The 9922-nt window shown below is 38.0% G+C and overlaps 1 non-coding gene across 1 annotated transcript; it reads right to left on the minus strand.

Moving 5' to 3' along the window:
* Positions 1–9337: 9337 nt before the first annotated feature.
* Positions 9338–9409, minus strand: TRNAG-UCC. The gene has a single exon. It is a non-coding gene; the product is annotated as a tRNA-Gly (tRNA).
* Between the last annotated feature and the right edge of the window lie 513 nt (positions 9410–9922).

Raw genomic sequence — 9922 nt, forward strand, 5'->3', positions numbered from 1 at the left:
TAGTTTACTGTGCTATTATAGTTATTATATTATTTTTTCTTTTTTAAATATTGTATTTTAAAAATTTAACTTATTCAGTTTCTTTCAAAAGATCTGTTCATTATATTGTTTTCAATAAGGCTGTTTTAAAAAAAAGTACAATATACAGTGAAAAGAGACCAGCAGATGCCTTGGATTGATCAGATAAATGAAGCAGAGCAGTAGCTGATTGTCAAACTCTGTGGAGCTTTGCTTGTGTGCAAACCTGTGCAAATGTGTTGCTTATGTTGCAGACAAGAGCAAACTGATTTAAACAAATTAACCAATAAAAACGCTCAAAACTGAGCCCTGTTCCAGCAACCTTCAGATGGCCTGGTTTAGTTCTCAAGGTATGCAAACTAGTTTCAGCAGGTCTGATTCTAGTATGTGCTACAGCAAACAAAGTGCAACAATTTCAGGAAAATAATTAGTTTAAATAAACAGGCACAATAAGCATTCATCCAGTAACTCTCAGCTCAGAAAGGCAGAGGCTAGCCTTTCCTCCCACAAGAGAGTAGACCACAAACCTTTTTAATGTAAAATAACTGGCCTGAAGCTCCAGTGCTGCTTGAGATAATTGGTAGCTAAAATAAGTAGAGAAGAGATAGAGATCTAGGATGGTTTAAACAGTTAAGTTAAAACTTAAAGAGAGTAGAACTGTAAAGAAAACTCCATGGAGAAGGACAAATTAAATGGCTACCCTACATACCTTGAATAACCTATGCTAAAGTAACTGGGAGCTGATGTGATTTAACTGAAGGTATGATAACTGGATTGTAGGAAACTACCAAGTAATTTTGTGTATGTTTTCTTGTGTTCATATTTTAATGATAAAAGCAGAAGGCAATGTTCACTGCAATGAAACCTTGATATGTTATTATGAAATAGTGTATTGAAGGGCTACGTCTTCTGTGTGGAGACATGTGTGAATGGGTGTATTTTTGTTGAAGGTTGTGCATCAGAACTGGCAACTCGGCACATAAAAATCTACTGCCAGTCATTAGCGGACCGGACTTCCACTGTGGTGACCCCTAACCGGGAAAAGCCGAAAGACAAACAACAACAACAACAAGTGTATTGAAGGGATAACTGAAAATGTATGATGACTAATAGCAATTTGTATAGTTTATGTATTGATTACATATATATATATATATATATATATATATATATATATATATATATATATATATATATATATATGTAGTGTCATTAAGTTTCTGGATTGTGCCAAAGTGAGTACTTAGCAACATAATAAAGAAAAAGGGAATCATTGAGCTAATGTGTTATTGAGGAATAATAATTGTAATCAAGTTTTTGTGTATAGTAATGTTCACATTTTGTAGTTTTACTCATAGTTGCTGAACAAATAAAGAAATGTTTAAAAAAATCATATTGAAATGAGATGAGATTAATGGATCATTGGAGAGTACTTTGTAACCCAGAATTCATCGTTTATGCCACTGTTTCTGGAAAATGGCAATGATCAGTTTATTCTTATTTTCTAGCTTTCAATTATATTCTAGAACGAGCAGGCAATTTAGGTGGCAGTGTCACCCTGTTTTCTATTTAGTCATGAGGATGTAACTATGCAGGTAACTGTGTCTTCATGATAGGCTCGAAAATAATGTTCTGTAGACCCTCAAGTATTTATATGTCCCACCACTAAACAATTCATTGTAGATGTGATGCAAAATTATCTTTTTCATTTAATCCAGAGAATAATGAAAGAACTGGATAAATATGCATTCTAACCCTTTTGATTTACCTAAAATTTTCAAGGGAAGGCAAAGCACCTTGGCTTCATATAGCAGTCGTTGGTTGCATTTGTCAGTAGCTCATGTACTGGAGATATTTCAGGAAAAGCAAAGCAATTTTATCTTCTGAACTTAAATGGCTTTTCAATTCCTTGCAAAATTCTTCAGGAAGACTATGGCAAAGCTTTTTAGCAGTCCTTATACTTACCATATTTGAAAAGAAGCTGTTGCTATAGGTGGTTAAACCATAATGATTTCAATTTTACACACAACACCATACTAAAATGGGTCCCTATCAGAAGCTCAAGTTTTCATGACCTCGAAATTGAGTTGGTTGAGACCATATGATCAATTTTCTGAAAACTGGAAGCTTTGGAATGGAAATGGAGGTACAGTGAGGATTGGGAAATGTACCCTTTGCCCCACTGTAGTGTGATCTCTGAGTTGGTATATATAATATGTTGGGGGTGTGGGGGTACAGGGGGCTTGACCCCTGCAAAAACATAGAAAAAAGTTTAATTTTTGTTGTTTTTTTGAAGTTGAGTTTTCAGAAACTTGATTATATCGTCTTCACAATATGAATTTCAAGTTTCAGAAAACTCGAGCTTCTCATATAGACCCACTAAAACATATGGCCCACGAGGGCAATTAGCCTAGTACTAATCTATGAAGGTTGGGAGGGTGGCTTAATGGCTAAGGTGTTTGCCTTACAAACTCAAGGTGCAGGGTTTGAGTCTCACAAGGGATAATTGGCTAGGTTTAAAATGGCTCGCAAGGGCAGTTAGTTTAGTAATAAACTATGAACCTATGTCCAAACTCTGTCATCCTGTTCACCTAAACCCTGCCTTGCATGTAATTAACTTATCAAATACTTAGTCTGTTTCCTTATGGTCATTAAGAATTAGACACTCATCTTATTGAATACAGTATATACATCTAGTGCATTCTCACCGCTGTTATGTTAATTGTATATATACTATTTCTATGCTTAACTACTATGTTTTTGAAAACAATTTTCCACTAACAACTTTTCAAACTCTTTGACCATTGTTAACTCTTAATGCTACTGTTAACCAGTGTTAAACCTTGCTATTTTTACTTTGAATTTTTAATTTTTAAATAACAACTGCTCAAACTCTCTGCTATTGTTAATTCTATAACTATTGTTAACATTGTCAAACTTTTTTTAACTATTGTTATTGAAGTACTCTGTAACATGTGGAGCTTTCCTCCCCAGGACTCAGCTGAAAAAGGACACCTAGTGTCCAGTCGGACAATCCTGGTAAACAAATGTCAAATAAATAAAAATAAAATTAATGGATAGTGGACTCAAAGACTCCTTTATGGACTTCATGAAGGCTATATCAAATGTCTAAAATATGTAGGCTATCAGGTCACCACTGCAGACAGAATTCAGATACTTAACTATGTCCTAAGATAGAACAGCTATGGAACTTTACAATCTTATTGGCAGCTAAAGTGTTGAAACAACATATACCAGCTTGTAGCAAAGGCCCTTCACTCAGGATAGACATTAAAGTTCAAATCTGCTCAAGAAATTATCTTCTACGTTGACATGCTTAGTCATTGTTGGTAAGAAGAGTCATTATCTCAGCTCATGGTAAGGAAACTAATGTCAGTGATATGAAAGCAATCCCACAGGTATGTCTTCCATGTTTAATTATTTTCAGCATACTCATACCTAGGGTCTATATTATATCATGAAACGCTTAAAAAAGCGAACGCTGATTGATCGACCTAATTTAAGCGAAAGCTTACAATCTCGAACTGTCAGATCAGTGATTTTTTTTCCCAGGGAAAAAAAATCACTGATCCAAAACACATACACACAACACAAGCACACCAAACAAACAGAAATTCACACACATACACCTAAAACCTGATACCTAACCCTACACTAAACTATGCACACACCACTAACTACCCACTTACTTTAACCCAAACCCTAACCCTAAGGTCTGTCACTATCGCACACTCACCTCACCCACTCCCTAACCCTAACTCACTTAAATCCACCCTAACCCTCATGTCCACTCAATCGCTCACACACCTAACCCGAGCCCTAACCCTAACTCACCTAAATCACCCTAACACTCACATCCACACAATCGCACACTTAGCTGAATCTGACCGGTAACTTTCCACCATAACACTGAAAATACTGAAACAACAAAATGGACAACCGAATTCTTTCCCTAGGAAAAAATTCGAGTTTTTGCTGCTTCGATATTTTGTAGTTTCGGGAAAATAAATTTGATCAATCAGCGTTCGCTTTTTTAAGCGTTCGAGGATATAATATAGACCCATACCTAGCATCGGCTCACACATTAATCGCTAATCTGAGTTAGCTGTAAATGAAAACTGTGATCCGTACAGATCCCCGAACACAAAATCACCGAAACTAATTTCGGTTTGGCATACTTGCACGAAAGTGCTTTTTACCGAAAAAGCACTTTTGCGTAAGTATGCCTGTTTGCGAGACCGCACTATGGTGTGGATAACGAAACATTCCCTTTTCCTCACTGTAATGCGGTCTCAGAGTGAGAATATTAAAGTAGGGGGGTGTGGGGGGTGCTAGATTTCTTTTTTTTTTTTTACATATATTAACGAAAGCGCTTTTTCGGTGAAAGCGCTTTCATTAATATATGTTCGGTGATTATGGATTCGGGACTTTGCACATTCGTGCATAAGTCCTAGATCCTGAAAACTACATGTGGTGTTAATATAAAGGAGTTATTTGTATACAGATACTATTCTCTTGTTCTGAAAGACTTTCAAGGACTTATGCAATAAGCTTTCATGCAAGTTAGTTAACTAACCTGTCATTTAGCTATATTAGTGCATGCCACTACTGTGTCATTTAACATTTCCTGTTAGTAGCATTGCTTAAACAGTTTTTCATTAATATTCTCCCTTAAACTGCTTTTAATATTTTATAGTTCCATATGATTTATATGCATTTTTGTATTGTTACCAATGCTTTACAATCTGCAGTACCTTTGCACAAAATATGTAATTTAATGTAAATATATTGTTTTTAAATTTGCTATGTTACTATCATGACTTGATATTTCTGAGTCATTTATTTTTTATGTATATTCTTTTATTGCGCATTTCAAAATATACAATGCCATCATCATTCAAACACATCAAAACATTTTTTTATTTGTTGTACAGCCTTTCCATTTCAACACCTTAGTTAATTCACACTTTGTTTCCCCAACCCCACCCTGATATGGGAGACACTACAACCTATTTGTAATAACAGCTCTGGATAATCTGTATACTCTAATGGAATATGACATGTAAATTGTACCACCCACCATGATTCTTAGAAATGGACATAATCCACACATGAACCTTATTAATATTTAAATAAAGGATACCAGTCTAGGACATTCCACATTCCTTCTTCACTTTTCCCTAGTTGTTTAATTGCCTGGGCTGCCAGTACAGACTTACATGTTCTCCAAGTATTGACCTTTACAATATTTTCTCTCCATTTTAACAGATCTTTACAGCATCCAGCTACAGAATTTCTTACCCATCCTCCAAGATACATTAACTGCATTTTGTCCTGCACACTCCTTTCATCCTCCTCAATTATCCCCAAGACTATGAACTTCCAACAGTCTGGGATTCACTTCTCGTATACTCTTTTCTATTCCTCTAGACAACCATTCTATAAATATTTAATTTCCTAGCACAAAACCAATTGTTATAATGGTTAAAGCCTTTGCCTTCCATGCATGAGGTACAGGGTTCAGTCATGACCTCTGGCCAATGCTTGTTTGGAGTTTGCATGTTCTCCTTGTGGCTCTGTTGAGTTTCTCCCACCTCCCCAAAACATGCAACTCACCAAAGAAAGGAGCTGTTGGCAATGTCACTGACTCTATATTGTGCCCTATAAAGGGACTTCTTATATAGACCACCTTCTTTGGACATCTACTATGGTGCAACAGTATCTTCAAATCAGGAAAACATTGATCACAGGTTATGTGCAATGCAAGGGCTAGCCACTCAGAGGTGTAAAATATGACTCTAGGCTATTCAATCATGTTGACAATATGGATGCCATGCTAACTGTGGGAGGGGTGTATGCACCCCTGTTGGCTAGCAGTCCTGGGTCAATAAGCTACCAGCATCCAGCTGCTCAGCTTGAGTCACCTGGATAGCTCTGTTGAGCAAAAGCTGGACATAAAACTGATCAACCTGCCAGACATGAATTAAGAATTGTTATACTCAATGTAGGTCCACTGACAGACTGGAGCTTGGAAGTGGATGGTATGATGTTAAGGAGAATACTAGGTATCTTACATATGCAGGAGACAAGATGGAAGGGCAGGGGATGGCAGGGCAGTGCTGGTCTGTGATCTAGAGTAGGAATTGAGGTGGAAAGAAGACAGTGAAAGGTGTTATCAGAATTAGTGAAAGAGTCAAGGCAATCAGACTCCAGTGTAGAGACAGGACTCTATTCATAATCTCAGCTTATGCCCCACAGCAGGGTTGTAATTGAAAAGAGTGCATTCAGACAGTAAGCTGCAGAACCTGCTATGTAAAGCAGAGCAACATGAATTCGTATTCATAATGGGTGACTTGAATGCACATATTAGGACAGATAGAACAGGATATGAGGAGTAGTCACCAAACCACAAACAAAAAATGAATGAACATAGACAAGGACTCCACCACCATATTTGTAACTCATTCATGACATAAAAGGATAAAACCAAGAACTGAATGCTTTCATCTTATACTTTAAAATACTTCATCAGAGTATTTCTGTGAAACCGAGTGCAATATATAAAAAACAAGCTACTAATCAGAAATAAAATAGGTTAATTAATAAATGGACCAATTGGGTTCATTCCATAGTAGTTCACATTGATTAAACATAAGATATGAAGACTACCTGGGTCCACATGGGTGGAGCAACAGGAATAAAGAAGGAGAAGCCATTCTAGACTTCTGTCTGGCAAATGGCTTGACAGTAGCAAACCCATATTTCAGAAAGAGAGACAGTAAAAAGATCACAAACAAGAGTGGCCAACAAGCAACTCAGGTAGACTTCCTCCTAGTAAAGAAGGGGCATTGGGGTAGAATCAGTGATTGCAAAGTCATCTGCAGTGAAATATTTGGCTCATAGCATAAGCCACTGGTTGCCATAATCATCTGCAAGCAGTAGTCAGAAAAGGCTGTTAGGTCAACAGAGACCAGGTTGAATACCTGAAAGTTGACTGGCGTGAAAGCAGAGCAGTTCAAGAAATTAATCAGGGTTCTAGCATCTCGAGGAAAAGAGGAAAGGTGCATAAGGAAAGTGGGTGGTGGAATGCAGAAGTCCAGGAAGTTATCAAAAGAAAGAAGGAGTACAGAAAAAAAGAGGAAGATAGAAAAGCGAGACCACGCTTGGAAGAAGTACCAGGTGGGTAACAAATGGGCTAAGAGAATAGTTGCAATAGTGAAGAACAGGGCATCAAAGGCACTCTTGTCAGCTTCAGGAAAATTACTCTGTAGACCAAGAAAAACTGTATCCATTGCAAGGAAAAGAAAGAAAGAAAAAAAGATAAGGGATGCCAACAACAACCTGCCTACCAGCCCAGAGGATGTCAGAGGTAAATGGAAGGAGTACTTCCAGCAGCTTCTGAATGAAGAAAACTCCACAGACGCTGTACTGCCCCAAACACAGTTTAAAATGAAAGAAGAGGAGGACCCCAACACAGAAGAAGTAAGAACAACACTAAGGAATAAAAAGTCAGGAAAAGCAACAGGGCTCAGATGACATTACATCAAATACGATAAAGATTTTGAGTGGGATAGGGGAGAAATGGCTCCTGAGGGTACCCATAGCAGTGTGGAGAGAAAGTTGTATCCCAGATGACTGGAGTACAAGCATACTGTTACCAGTATACAGGCACAAAGGGGATATCCACAACTGTGGACAGTACAGCGGTATTAAACTACTCTTACAGGCATGAAAGTTCTGGAGAGGATGATTGATAAATGAATACGCAGAGTAGTTAAAAGAAAGATGGGAGATGAACAGTTCAGATTCAAATCAGGATGCAATGCAAATGACTGAATGTTTGCAGTGAGACAGATAACTGAGAAGCTGCTACAAATGAGAAAAGAGTCTAATTGAGCATTCCTAGACTTGGAAAAAGCATATGACAAGGTCTCGTGAAAGCTGATTTGGGCAGTCCTGCAGTTCTTCAAAGTCACAGAAACATTGGTAGAATTATGTAGAATATGTACAAGGACCCAATGATTTAAGTATGAACAGTGTTTGGTCTCACAGAGGGGTTCCCATTGGGAGTAGGTGTGCACCAGGATTCAGCTCTGAGACCCCTGGTGTTCATAGTGGTGATTGACTACATTAGCAAACACATCTGAGGGGAGAGATCAACAAAGTTGCTGTATGCAGAAGATGCGGCATTACAGGCAAGCACTTCAGCAAAGAATAGAGGAATGAATGAAATGCAAAACTGAAGACACATGAGATGAAACTAAGTACAGATACGAGAGTTGTTATGACAGCAAATGGGGGAAATCAGAAGAGAATGAGAACTGAAATAGAAGGGAAAATAGTGGAACATATTAACAGCTTCATGTATCTGGGAAGGGCGACTGAGGAGAAGGTAAGTCTGTATGAAGAGATCAAAGCTAGAATCAGAAGGGCTGCAGCCAACTGACACAGAATGTCAGGTGTAGTATATGAGAGAAGAATGCCAAAGAATCTGAAAAGTAGGTGTAAAAAACAGTGCTGAGATCAGTAGTACTGTAAGGTGCAGAAACCTGGGCAGTAAGGGTTGAGCAGTTGAGGAAGCTAGACAAGATGGAGATGAAGTGCCTGAGACAGGTGGTAGGATGTGCACTGTAGGATGCACACTGTGGGATAGACAAAGAAATGTGGACATAAGACTTGAACCTACAGTAGCTCCAATTGAAGGAAAGGTCAGACTGAACAGATTATGGTCATTCAGGCACATGTGCATAAAAGCAATAGGCAGTCTGGTGAAGAAGATTTGGGATAGACAAGAAGAGAGCCAGGGGAAATAAGACATCCAGCAAAGAAGTGGATGGATTATGTGAAAGCATATCTGCAACAGTCAGGCATGAGTGTTAAAGATGGTAGGACCATGGCATTGAATAGAGAGAGATGAGAACAGCTGACATAACACCCCCTACCCCATGTAGAAAATGAGAAAAAGAGGAATGAAGATGATGATGATGCCTGGCACAACAAAGCATATGCATATTTCCTGCTTTATTGTCTCCACATTCCAGCTTTTCTCCCAACCATCATCTAACGTCTCTGTACCTGAACCTAACATAACTTCAATGTATCTTCTGAGCCCACTTTATATCTTCCCTTGGCGGGAGATTCATAGATTCATAGATTAGTACTAAGCTAACTGCTCTTGTGAGCCTTTTTAAGCCTAGCCAATTATCCCTTGTGAGACTCAAACCCTGCACCTTGTGCTTGTAAGGCAAACACCTTAACCATTAGGCCACCCTCCCAACCCAAAAATATACAGATTTTTTCCATTGGCCGGGAATCGAACCCGGGTCAACTGCTTGGAAGGCAGCTATACTCACCACTATACCACCAATGCTATATTGCCTAAATATATTCTGTATCATTGGATATATCACAATCTGCATCCCATTTATTCAACCAACTTAATATCTTATATTTACTAAGCCATCTACTCAATAAGCCATTAGCACTCACTATAATATTTCTTCACTGTCTGACCTAATGTCTTTCAAGTTCTTATACTCAGATAACTTAACTGCCTCTTTCCCTCTTATTAACTAATCTTTTATTTTATCTAACCTTTTTCAATTCTCATCTGCATAGTCTTCTTCTAGTTACATTCAAGTACTGAATTCCTTGTAAATTCTTCAAATATCTCACAGACATCTAGTAGCACTAGATCCAGCCTAAACATTGCCAACAAAGAATCATCCACAAAAAAGCCAAACGGTTTTCTACTTAAATGGTACCCATTCCAAAGCCACTTGTACCCTCTGTGCTGGTACCTTCATCACTAAAACAAACAGACTAGGGAACAAAGGCCACCTATGCTTTGTACTCCTTCATACTTTTTTCCTGCCAATACTAA

This window comes from Protopterus annectens, chromosome 1.part1 (genome assembly GCF_019279795.1).
Source record: "Protopterus annectens isolate FY-2018-M chromosome 1.part1, PAN1.0, whole genome shotgun sequence".
Classification (NCBI taxonomy): domain Eukaryota; kingdom Metazoa; phylum Chordata; order Ceratodontiformes; family Protopteridae; genus Protopterus; species Protopterus annectens.